Source organism: Xiphophorus hellerii, chromosome 2, assembly GCF_003331165.1.
Source record: "Xiphophorus hellerii strain 12219 chromosome 2, Xiphophorus_hellerii-4.1, whole genome shotgun sequence".
In the NCBI taxonomy this organism is placed as follows: Eukaryota; Metazoa; Chordata; class Actinopteri; order Cyprinodontiformes; family Poeciliidae; genus Xiphophorus; species Xiphophorus hellerii.
Genome location: NC_045673.1, coordinates 5101707 through 5114583, shown reverse-complemented (window position 1 = coordinate 5114583; position 12877 = coordinate 5101707). Strand labels below are relative to the sequence as shown.

At 35.4% G+C, this 12877-nt stretch overlaps 1 protein-coding gene across 4 annotated transcripts in view; it reads right to left on the bottom strand.

Moving 5' to 3' along the window:
• phf21ab (PHD finger protein 21Ab) overlaps positions 1 to 5281 on the bottom strand; it is a 35195-nt gene extending 29914 nt beyond the window's left edge. For 2 of the 4 annotated variants that reach the window (XM_032581305.1, XM_032581295.1), the window contains exon 1: positions 4786 to 5281. The gene's annotated coding sequence lies outside the window, so the exon portion shown is untranslated. The remainder of the gene's footprint in view (positions 1 to 4785) is intronic. The other 2 variants (XM_032581321.1, XM_032581314.1) reach the window with 2 other exon arrangements.
• Positions 5282 to 12877: the final 7596 nt, after the last annotated feature.

The following is a 12877-nucleotide window of genomic DNA, read 5'->3' as shown; positions in this document are numbered from 1 at the left end:
TTATAAATCAAATGCAAACAAAAATACTAAATTGAATATTATTTGACGTAAAGTACTATAATACTTTGAAATTCTGTCTGGATTTTGAATAAAGTTTTTTTTTTTTTCATTGCTAAACTTAAAACATTTTTGAAGTGACAAAGTTTTGTTTAGCAGAGTCAAAAATAAAACAGTGAAAATTTCAAACTGAACTGAACTTTAGGGGTTCTGATACTAAAACCTTAAAGTTCTTCCAGAACCAGGAAGTATTTACTTAACTTTCTGCAGTACTTTATTCTTGCTGAGGTCTAGTACAAGTATTAAAACGGGGTGAAAGTCCTACAAGTTGCTCCAGATGTGGAAAACTGTCATACTTTTACTTCCAAAGTATCAAAAACTTTGGAAGTACTTTTCCACTAAACGTTCCCGTCCTGAAACCTAAACTATCCCCACCCTGTGAGGTTAAAGCGTAAAATAATCAGCGTCAGAACTCTGTTAGAACATTTGCATGTGAAACGTAAAACCAAGCAGGAGGGAAGTAAAAATACGCAGAAACTTTGTCACTTCAGTATTTGAATATCAAAATACTTTACAACAACACAGAGGCATTTGTTTCTAAACTATTCTAAATACATAAAAACACCTGAAGCTTTGTGAGAATCTGCTGAAAATGCTTTTTTAAAAAGTGATTTAAGCTTCTTTTACCAGTTAGAAACTACTATAGTACTACAAGATACTTTCTAAAACCCGTTAATGAGCATAAAAAAGCATTTTAAAGTTGTGCAGTGTATACTGCTGAGCTCTGAAGTATTTAAATAAAGGACGTGGTTTAATTGTTAAAGCAGCAGAAGATCATCCAGTAATAGTTTTATCAGAACTTTAAACCCGATTCAGATCAGCCAGACTGAAGTTCTTTCAACTTTTCCTGTAAAATGAACAGAAAAATAAAAACAAAATGAAACCAAGACAATCAAACTGCTCAATATATATGAAGTACAAAGTAGTACACAGTTACTTTTAACTGCAATACCGTCAGTTTTATACAAGTACAACTTGCCAGCTTTAGTTTCACAAACTGGAACAGTAAAGAAACCAAAGTATACAGATAACTGCATATCGGTGCATACTCGGTACTTTATTAGTACTCTGCAAAAATAAATCACAAAATACTTCATTTTTTTAGTCCTGAATTTTCTTTCCGTCCACAGAAATAACCAGCGTAAAAGCCAGAATTCCCAGTAAAACAAACTGGGAAGCAATAATGAAAACACCCCAGTTTCACAAGTACGTCATTTATTCTAACGAGAATTAAAAGTATAGTTTTGTTTTTAATGAAAAAATGTTGAATAAGTTCTGCTTACTATTAACTACTTTCCAAAAACACAGCAGTACTTCAAAGTACTTTGTTTTGACACGTTAAACTGTCAAATATTTGTTTACATTATTGAACTTTAACAGATACTGTAGTACCTGATTAAAAACTACTTCAATATTAAACTGCAAATATGAATAAATCAGAATTAAACCGACTGTATTTCTGTTTGAAATACAACTGAAAGATACTTTCATTGGTACTGAAAACTATTACAATACAGCAAACTAATAAAGTTTGATTATATAATCTGAATCTAAATGTGAAATATTGCGTTATTTACCCTGAAAGTAAGTGAAAGTACTGTTTATTGTATTTAAAATGGAAAAAATACTTAAGTTTTGCTCATTTCTACATACATTGTAGTACTTTAAAGTGGATAAAATGTACTTTGTTTCTTAAGAACACTTTACAGCTTTCTCACTAAAATATTCTGGAGGAAAAATTACAAATTAACTCAGGATAAAAATACTTTCAAAGTGGTTTAATGAGGTACTTTCATATAGTAATCTGTAGTAAAAATTACAGTTTCAAGATCTGAATAAATATATTTAATTTGAAGTGCAGGAAAGTACAAGTACAGCTTTTTAAAATAGAAAAATACTTTAGTACTTCTGTTTTTCAAGTACAATTTAATAAGGTGTTTGCAGTAGTACTTTAAAGGCAAACAAAAGGAACAAAGTACCTTTTAAAAACTTTTCAAAATGTTTTTCTTGGAAAACAGTCGAGTATTTAGATTTAACGCAACTGAAACTTGTACTACCTGATGAAAACTTTTATATTAAAACAATCAAACTGTCAACTATACCAGGAGGATTTTACCAAATATTTATTTGACTTTATTAAAATATTTTTAATTATTCACATCCAGAGCTTAATGGAAAAGTTAAAATAACTCAAATAAGGCTTAAAAACTAATAAAATATAACCAACTACTGAGGTTTTGTAATATTTTCAAACATAAATATGCTTTAAATGTCCAGAAAAAAAACAGAATAAATTTAGTATTTTCTGTTAGATGTACTGGAAAACAATGAAAGTTTCAGTTTCTATTTAGTTATAAGTTTAAAAAGGTAGTTGAAGTAGAGTATATATTAAATTCACACCGAATATTTAAATATTTCTGCTGTCAGAGTACATCTAAATGGTTTGTACACATTAGTACTCTAAAAACAGATTATATTCCCTAGTTAAATCTAAATAAATAAAAAATATTGATGTCAATCAGAGCTAAAATTTATAGCTTTAATGATGCAATTATATTAAAGGATTGTTTCTGTCTTCAGTTTGGTGGAAAGCAAAAGTACTATTATCAGCACTACATTAAACTACTAAAATACAACAAACTACCAGGGAATCCTCACAGAGAAAATAGAAAAAAGTCCAGTATTCCCACTGGGATATATTGGGAAACAATAACAAAAGTAGTTTAGAATAAAAAATAATCACTTTTCTTTATAAAAGCAGGAAAAAGTAGGTCTTTATTGTTATTGTAAACCCGCAGTGATGCTTCATGTGCTCTGAAATTAAATCCTAACAGCTGCTGGCGTTTCCAGCAGCTCCAGATTACACTCCAGTATTCCCAGTGACTAGGGAATAAAAGTGAAAGCACCAGGTTCGGCGTCCCGGACGGGATGTTGTGTAATTAAGCTGATTGGGTCGGAAAGTTGTCGGGATATAAACTTCCATGAAGCTGCATGCCGCCGCAGCAGCAGAGGCCCGAAAACACCAAGAAGTGAGGCTAAGATGGAGGGTTGATCCTGCGAGCAGCTCTACAAACTCCGCTTTTCTTTCGATTCAGGGGGAAACCAGCCATTAAACCGCTGCTAACCGACCGCGGCCGGCCTCAACACACCCTCCGAGCTGCCTGACAGATTCCCAGCAGAGGGATACCGGGGGACATTTCAGCAGGATCTTCGTTGTTTTGTCGCTTTTTCTTTTTTTTTTTTTTTTTTTTGTCGGTGTGAAAGCTCCGACCGTTCACCGAGAACAAGTGGATGCGGCCTGAAGTTGGTGTCTGATTCACAGATGCCAGTAAAGGAGCATTCCGCTGTTTTTCGAAATACTGAACTACCTTAAGATTAGTACCGAGTAAAAATCTGAAACACTTGCTCAGTTCAAACCTGGAATTAATTATTCTGCATCGTTAATAAATACTTTAACATATGGGAAGAAACTTTTATATCATTTTTTAAAGTTAAAGAAAATTATAATTGTCACTGTTCTGCCATCTGGACTTTGTTATATCAAGCTCGGTTATAAAACTCAGACTGACCAGTAAAGACAGAATTATTATTGTAAATGCTTATATAGCTTTAAAAACACAGTTTGAGATAAAATAAACTTGTTTTATTTGTCAAAGTCCCATTAAGAGTAATTTCAAAGCATTTCAGCCAAAATAAATACCATCAGTAAATTGACTACATGTGAACTTTTAATAGTTTGTTTTAATGAATCCAAATTTCTTTAAAGCAGCTTAGGAACATATATTTTAAAATAAAAATATTTGCATTTAACTTTTGTTTTCATAAACAGAGTAAACTGTTTTACAAATGCCAAACTGCTTTCTTAAAGAATATTTACCCAGTCTGGATCACTTAAATCACTTTTAGATTGTTTAAGTAGAGCAGTTTTCAGGCAGAACCCTAATTTAGGTAGACTTAAAATGGACAGCTTGTGTTTTTATAAATAGAATCAAACTTTTGCATATTGAAATGTTTAAGGAAATCTTTCTAACACTACAGAACAAGTTTGACTTGTCCAAAGTTGGCAGGCACAGCCCTATTTAAAATAGATGCCAAGAAGAGAATTAGATTGTCCTCCTAACTTGTGTCAAAACAATCAGAGTAAGTTACATAAACCATATCATGTGTTACACATAATTTACAATTATTCAGTTCATGTTTCACTAATTTTGGTATTGTAAATTTTAAGCAACAGCTGATAAATTTTAGTCCAGATTTTCCCCAAAACAGCGGAATGCTCCTTTACTAAATAGCTATCAATCAGAGGCCAACTTCAGCACCGTTAACGTTAGCCGCTAATGCTAACTACCCTGCTAGCTGCCCGGGCTAACGGCGCCAGCAGGCGGATAACTTCACGCAAAGAGCCGTGAGGAGCCTCCGTTGGAGACCCGGAGAAAAAACCGAGGGAGAAGATGAGCAACAACCCTGAAGGACGCCATCTTTTCGGAACAAACCCTGACGGAGAGCCGCCGTCTGTCGGTGGCTCTAAGTTCTGTCGGCCCCTTGTCCTCCAGAACTCCAGAACCTCGGTCCGCAGCTAAACACACACAGCCAGCCGGAACACACACCCTGCGGCCGCTCACACACCTGCCCGCACACCTGCTCAGAGCATCAGACTCATCCTTCAGCCTTCTGAACTTCCACACAGGACTGAATTAAAGTTATGAAATTTAAAAAAAGCCCACTTACTCAGCAGCAGTCCTCCTCCAGATTAATTAAATATTTTCCTCCCAGCAGCCGATCCACGGTGGAGCCACAGCTGAGCGGGAGTCCGGCCGCCTCCTGCCCGCAGAACTGCACTTTGTTCTGCTGTTGGAGTAAAAAAAACGAGTAAAAACAGAGAAACTGAAGCTACAAAACAAGAAGAACTCTTCTTCAATCTCATTCAGCTCAGCCTCAGCACAACACAGATCCCTGCGCCGCCAAGCTGGAGGAAGGGGGCACAAAAACTACACCGCGGCCCACAAAAACCTCCCCAATCCGCCACGAAGCGTTTGATACCGGCTTAGTTCGGCGCCAAAGTTCGTTAAAACGGACCGATCATAAAACCGAGCCGGACAGAAAGGCTGTTCGGTGAGCGGACTACTTTTTGTGTCGGTGCGGCGAATTTATTTCACTTTGCCTAAGGAACGGCGGTGCTGCGACTCCCATTGCCTAGGGAAAAAACCCGGATGTAAACTCAGTGAAACTCTACGGAGAGAAAGTCTTTCTCGCACACACACACACACACACACACACACACACACACACACGCCGAGGATGGAGTTGTGTTCTTGTTGTGTTCTCCTTCTCACAGGCGGGCCGTCCGTTCCCAGCCTCCATGTTCAGCTGTTCGCGACTGTTGATGCACTTTATAAAAACAGAAGAAGAAGAAGAAGGCAGGTGGCTCGGCCTTTTCCCTCTGCTGCAGTGTTTTAGCTGAAGAGCAGCTTCACAAAGAACCACATACCTGGAGGAATGAGAAAGCAAAAATAGAACAGAAAACAGTTTAGCATCAGTTTTTTATTTATTTATTCAATGTGCTTTGAGGTTAAAATGCTGAACTATCTTTAAATAATGAATTAAAAACTAGCAATGTGCTTGCAGAATACCACACTGTTAAAAGAAAGACTGAAAACACTAAATTTAGATTTTTTTAGTACATTTTTTACTGAAAGTAGTAAAAAACAACTTTTATTTTAGCGTTTTGTGTTTTTTTTTTAAATCACTCTTAACATTGTGGCATTCTGCTAACACCTTGCCTGCAGTTTTTAATACATTAGTTAAGCATTTTATCCCAAACATTTATAATTCACAAAAATATCTCACGGTGCTTTACAAAAAACATCAAATTTAAACCTATACATTCATATAGGTTACAATATTATTTTAAAAATCTGTTGTTTTTTTCCACTAATTGTAGCACTAAGTGAGACATCTTGAAAACATTTCTTTTAGAAAGTATTTACAGTTTTGTTGCTTTTAAAAAACAATCATGGTCAGCAAAGTTAGACTAACTTATTTTACAAAAATTACAAAATAAAAAGTCATTTAATGTCTAAGATAAATAAAGTATGAAACAAAATAGATATAAATATCAGGCCTTTAAAACCACTGACCTAATTCAACAGAGGTCCAACCAACTGGAGCTAGCAGAAGTAAAACTGAAAACAGTTTAACATCAGTTTGAACTTCTTGTTTTATTGGTGAATATAGTTCTTTTGGAAAGTATTTACAGTTTTGTTGCTTTTAAAAATTGATAATGTCAACAAATTTAGGCTTTTTTTTTTTTTTTTTTACAAAACAATTACAATAAAATAATCCATTAAGTCCTTTAATGTCCAAGTTAAAACATGAAGATGACAGGAAGTGGTGGGAGGATGATAGATGATAGTGTGGCATGTATTTTATCCACTTATTGTAAACAAACTTATCGACGTGTGATTTTAATTTTGTTTCTTATTTAATGGAAACACTGCAATTGTAATATTGTCGGTTTTTCAACAGAGGTTGAATATTGACAAAGTTTTGCACATAAATATAATGGAGTCACAGCTACTGTGATGCTGCTTTCTACTTCATATTTGTAGCATTTTGTCATCTACAGTTTGTTTTTCTGTAATTTTTGACTCCATTTTGTCTGTTTACAGTATTTTCTGTGAACTTTTCTGGTCTGTTTCTTTGTGCATGTTTAAATTCAGTTTCCTGAACTTTTTGCTCTTTCAGTTTGTTTTTGTGTCTTTTGGTTTATTTTGTGAAAGTTGGCACATGTTTCTCTGCAGGCAACCAGAATTGAATGATTTTCATCCTGAAAGTCCAATGAAAAATATAATAGAACAAAAATGAGTAGAGATGCTCTGATTATCTTTTTTCACTTCTGATACCGATATGATTTAGTATCAGTTGATGCCGATCCGATACAGGAAAACGGCTGAATTTACTTAAAATGTTTCTTTAATATATTAAAAAAAACAAAAACAGACATAAATGTGTTGAATTACAAATTTATTTGATAACTCTGCAATAGCAATAGCAAACACAGCAATTGCAAAATAGTTTTTTTTCTCTGACTAATGCAATAAAATATTTAATAAAGTAAATAACATTTCTACATAACTTTATGAATAATTCATAAATATTAATTTTACAACAATTTAAATATATAATACAAATGAACACAGAAAACATTTAATTATCTCAAAGTACAATACATTATAAAAGTATAGATATAATTAGTATTCTACATTTAACTTCTAATAAATACAACTTTAATAATGACAGTAATTCTAGAAGTTTAATAAAATATATAAGAAAAATAAATAAATCATTTGTAAATAACTTTATATGAACAGCTAATTAATGTTAATTAAAAAAAAATTACATTAGTAAATATAATACATATAAAAACGTAAAATATTTCTGAATTATCAAAAAGTGTATAGTACTAAATTACAAATAATAGTCTGTAATGATAAATTGATTGACATTTAAAAATAAAAATGATCAATCAGGCAAAGCTTTTAAAAATCTTCCTTTTGTTTGAGATTAAATAATAATGAAGGGAGGTTTATGGACCCAGAAATTATAAATTTGCTCAGTTTACATTAATCCTGACTCAAAAGAAAACAAACATAGAGATGATTGATCATCTAAACCGTCTGAGTTTTGATTGAGGATTCATGATTCAGATGCATTCAGGCTCATTCCGCACAAATTGACTTTAACCTGCTGCTCCGAACAGCTGCTGCTCTTTGTTTGCTCATGCAGTTATTTACTGTTCTGTAATGAGCCACAGCCGCCACTAGAGGGAGCAATGTCACCGGTGAACACATCGCAGCGTCACCTTCAGATTCACCCTGACCTCTGACCTCTGAGGGTCAATCCAGGTCCGCAGACACGGGGAAAAGTTTCTGCGGCGTCCTGATACTTTCTGTCGGTCCAATCAGCAAACCAGCTGTGAGTAAAGAGGAAACTGATGGACAAACAAAATTCCCTTTCTTTTTCTCTTCCTTTCTTTCTTTTAAATTACAAAAAAAAAATCCTCAATCAATAATTTCTAATAAATAATAATATAATTTCTTGGTGGAAATACTTCTAATCAGTACCAGTCAATTTATTCAGAACAAAGTGTCCCAATGTGCTTTACAAATAAATAAAAAGAAACATCCATTTCACACCCACACAGTCAATTTATTAGGACACTGATGAGAATTTAATTTATTTTCCAGTGACTCCATCACTCAGTAAGACACATTAGATTTAAAAAAAAAAAAAAAAAAAAAAGTCCATTTTGGACTTTTTACAGTTTTATTGCTTTTAGAAATCAACAAAAAAATAACAAAATTTGGCTTTTTGACAAGAAAAAAATTGCAAAAAATAAAATCTAATGTCAGAAAGAAAATGAATTATTCCTTAATTATGAGAATATATTAATAATATCAGAAAAAAGACCATGTTTAACAGATGAACCTTTTAAAGTTAGGATAATTTTTAAAAATAAGACAACCTATAGAGTTATACATTTGTTTGCTCAATACTTCCAAAGTCCTGCAACTGGTTATAATTTTATGCTGACATGTTGAAAGATTATTTCCTTATCTTTAAAACTTATACCAAACTTCACAAGATTAATATTCTTCATTTTAATGTTTGGTTATGTTTTGTCTTGGAGTTGTCATAAAATTGCTACTTTAATCTCCTAAAACTGCAAATTTATTACGGCAATCTTATTAATTTATTCTTGTAATTAAAATGAAATGTTAGCTTGACCTCTATATTTTGATTGATATGAATTCAAAGTCCAAATAAAAAGAAGCTGTAAATTTCAAAACAAGATGGCGGCTCTGGCCGCACTGACATCACTCAGGGAGGAAATTGGTGAAAAAAAATACAGATTTTCCAAAAATTAATTATTCTGTCTCTTTTTTTAACGTCTTCTAGGACTGGGTGGTAAATCGATTTTGTAGTTAATCAAATTTTTGGTTTTTGAATAAACTTCCTACTTAGTTTCTTGGTTATTAAGATTTGATATTCATCAGCTAATTCTCTTCGTAAAGAGTAAACATCTATCAGTCTTGAACATTAATGGTTTTTAAATCAGCTGATACCACCAACATGCCGCACACAGCTGGAAACTATCAGCATCATGTTTCTGATTCATGTTAAAACCAAACAAGATGAAACCAGAGAAAGGACCAATCAGGCGGCTCTGTGGTTCCGCGTAGTCCAATCAGAGCGCAGCAGATGGATGTTGACATGGAGAGAGAACTTCCGGTCCGTGTTAGATCTTGATAACGTGGTTAATGCGTTTCCAGAGGTGTCTGTTCTCCTTCGAAGAGCAGCTCTGCCTCTTTGTTCTGCAGCTCAGATCTGGATTTAAACCCGTTAAACTGATCAGAGAGAAAAAACTCAAAGCAGCAAAAATAAATAAATTAATAAATAAATAAATAAAAAATTAACTATGAATCCAAGTAGGACACCAGAGCTGGAGGAGATGCTCTGTGTGGGCCAACACACTGAAACACACATTTCTTTTTTAGTCTCTTTTTGCTTTATCTCATCTAAACTTTGTGCAGAATCATTTTTTAAAGGGCAGCGTTGTGTAAAATCAACTTTTTTAAGCTTTAGTTATAGTTTTAGCTGTAGTTTTATTTCCTGTAATGTTGCTTCGATTCTTTCATGCATGTTTGAGAAATCCTTCAATCTCCATGGCAAAAATTCAGCTGTGGGAAACGCCTGGGTGGACTTAGCTCCGCCTTCAAGACGATTCTAGTCCTTGGAGCTGCAGTTTCCGAGCGCATCCTCCCCCAAGACCCCTTCAATATGCTCCTTCAGACTAGCCAGCAGCAATTAGCAAACATCAGCTAAGCTCGTTATAGGAGCTACTTCTAAGAGCAACACTGGTGAAAATATTGTTAAAGGGTTAATAGAGGAGCCATGTTATGATGACTTCCTGAATTTAAGAAAGAGCAGGAGTTTCTTAAAGAGACAGAGGCCCAATTTCAAGGCATTACATCAGGAAGTTAAATTTCTTTTAAGTTATATTTGATTTACACACCATTTTTAATAACAACTGTTACTTGATTATGGGATGAAATGTCAAAACACATAATAAAACCGCTTTTGAAACACTCAAATACATTTGTTCCTATTTTTATTTTCTGTCTTTATGAAGCTGTAAAAAATTCACCTAATTTTAACTTTTTTTCTCTTATAATTCATCTATTCTTGTTTTCTTGTCCTGTATTCTTGTCTGAGTATTTCTTGTCTAGTTTCTAGTGCAAATTTTACAGATAAAATAAGACAAAACTAACTTATAAGTAGCTTTTGATCAAGATATAGCAGTTTGTTTTCAATTAATAATACCTTACTAGCACTAGCTCCATTGGTGGATTATTTCACTTATGACAAGACATTTTTCCCATGTTATAAGTAAAATAATCTGTCAGTAGAACAAGCACATTTTTATTAATATTAAGGAATTATTCATGTAAAACAAGCTGCTATATCATTACTTGTAAGTTAGTTTTGTCTTATTTAAGCTGTACTAAGACATGTGCACTGGAAACTAGACATTCTGGTTATCTGGTCAATGCCACTACTGTGGGACAAGCAGCGCCACTTGGCTGGACCTCTGTTGAATTGGGTCACCTATCATGTTGCATATTTTTACTTCACTGTCATTATTTTTTGCAGAAATCAGTTTCCTCTTGAATATTAAAGTTTATTCTGTTTTTTTTGTGTGTGTGTGAAAGAAGTAGTCCAAATTTATTGATCATGATTACATTTTTTCTATCATTTTTCTATTAAGCAAATTTATTTACCAAATTCCAATTTGCACAGTTTATTTAAGGTCAGTCAGCTGTTTTAGAGGATATTTTTAAAGAGTCTCTAATTGCTCTAAATGTTTTGTGAATTAGAAGAGATAAATGACTAAACCCCTAATTATAAAAGACCTTCGGAGGGTTTTTGTGAGCAGACTCGGAGTCATGATTCTGTAGGAAGCAGCAGAGTCGGTGTGAAGAGGAAACAAGCTCACACTCCAGTATCTGAGCCCACAGAGCTCCTCGACGCAGGGAAACACTGCCCTCTGATGACATAACGGCAGCTCTGCTACTTTTAGCAGCTGGAAGTGACTCATGAGAGAGGCTTGAGTGAATCCGAGCAGATTGTCGACGGGATTTCATAACGCTCTTTATGTAAAAGACGGAGAGGAGGGGGCTGGATGTGGCGCCTCTCCACCTGCCTCCACCTCCACTGCGGCTCCGCTCCACATCTGCGGATTTCATCCACAAATATTCTCCTTCGGATGTTCCAACGTTCACGCTGCTGAGCCTCCCACTGATCCTCCACATCCCACACAGACTCAGAAACCACAGCAGGACGAGGCTGCAGGCCGGTTCAGGCTACAGGAACCGGGTCCAGAAAACCGACAGTCTAAGGAGATCCAGGGTTGAGGAACAAGGTTCACTCTGCAGCAAACTAAGGCTGCATTCACACCAGCCCTGTTTAGTCCACTCTCATCATACTCCAGTCCGTTTGTCCAGAAGGTCCAGTCAATTGTCCAGAAGGTCCGGTTCAATTGGGGAGATGTGAATGCACAATCGAACTCCAAAAATGTGAACTCTGGTGAGGTTTGAATTCATATGTGAACACCAAGCGGACCGGAGACCTCTCCAAACCAGGAAGTGGACTAAGGATTTTTTCACTGCTGATAATTCAGTAGACAATTCGATTGGGGACCAAAATTGCAATATTTGTTACATTTTCACACTGCACTGTGTCAAACAAACCAAACCCTTTGAAACACCTGTACCTTTCCCCGCCTGTGGAGGCGCTACACCAAGATCCACTGGAGGAAACGACACAAAAACCTCAGAAGAAAACACTGAGAGCAACTTCCTTCTTCACGAAATGTAAACAAAACTGGAGTAGTGTCAGATTTTAGCCATTGTAGGAGTTCTCTCTTGTCTTTGGTCAAAGTCCTGGTAGCTCTAGAGACTCGTTTGTTTTGGTCGTATTTACCCAGAATGCCCTGCGCCGTATTCCACTTCTTGATTTTGGAGCCGTCTCTGGTCCTGTTGTATCCACATATGTATTTAAACCAAGCCAGAGTTCACTTCAGCCAACCTGTGACCCAACCGGACCAGAGTTCACTTTCGCACCAAGAACCACTGAAGGAAACGACATGAAGAAGACACTGAGCGAAACCTCCTTGTTTGCATGCAAAGAAAAATGGCGTCAGATTTTAGCAGTTGTAGGATTTCTCTTTTGTCATTGGTAAAACAACCAAAAAAAACCCACACAAGCCATTTCTCCAGCTAAGGTGCTACTTTGTCTTGGTTGTATTTACCCAGAATGTCCTGCGCTATATTCCACTTCTTTTTGTTTTTGGTGACCTCCTGTCCGCTTGGTATTCACAAAACACACCAGAGTTAATTTCAACCGAACCAAGGCCGAGATTTTTAGGTGGACCAGAGTTCGCTTTTATGGTCCGCATCAGAGTTCGAATGCGCATTCACACCTCCCCAAACAAACTGGACCTTGTAGACGAACTAAACTGTTTGATTAAAGCGGACTAAACGTAGCTGGTGGGACTGCACCCATTCTGTTGTCTCACACGTTCAGATCTGGTCCGTATCAGACAAACGCAGGCAGTTAAATGATTTATCTCTACATCCAGATGACAGGAAGAAATGACTGTCAAACAAAAAGGGGTGTGAAAGACAGAAAGATGTTTTTAAAAAATAGCCGCAGGGATCTTTTCTGCAAGAAAATTCCTTGAGTCTATGACAAGTCGAAC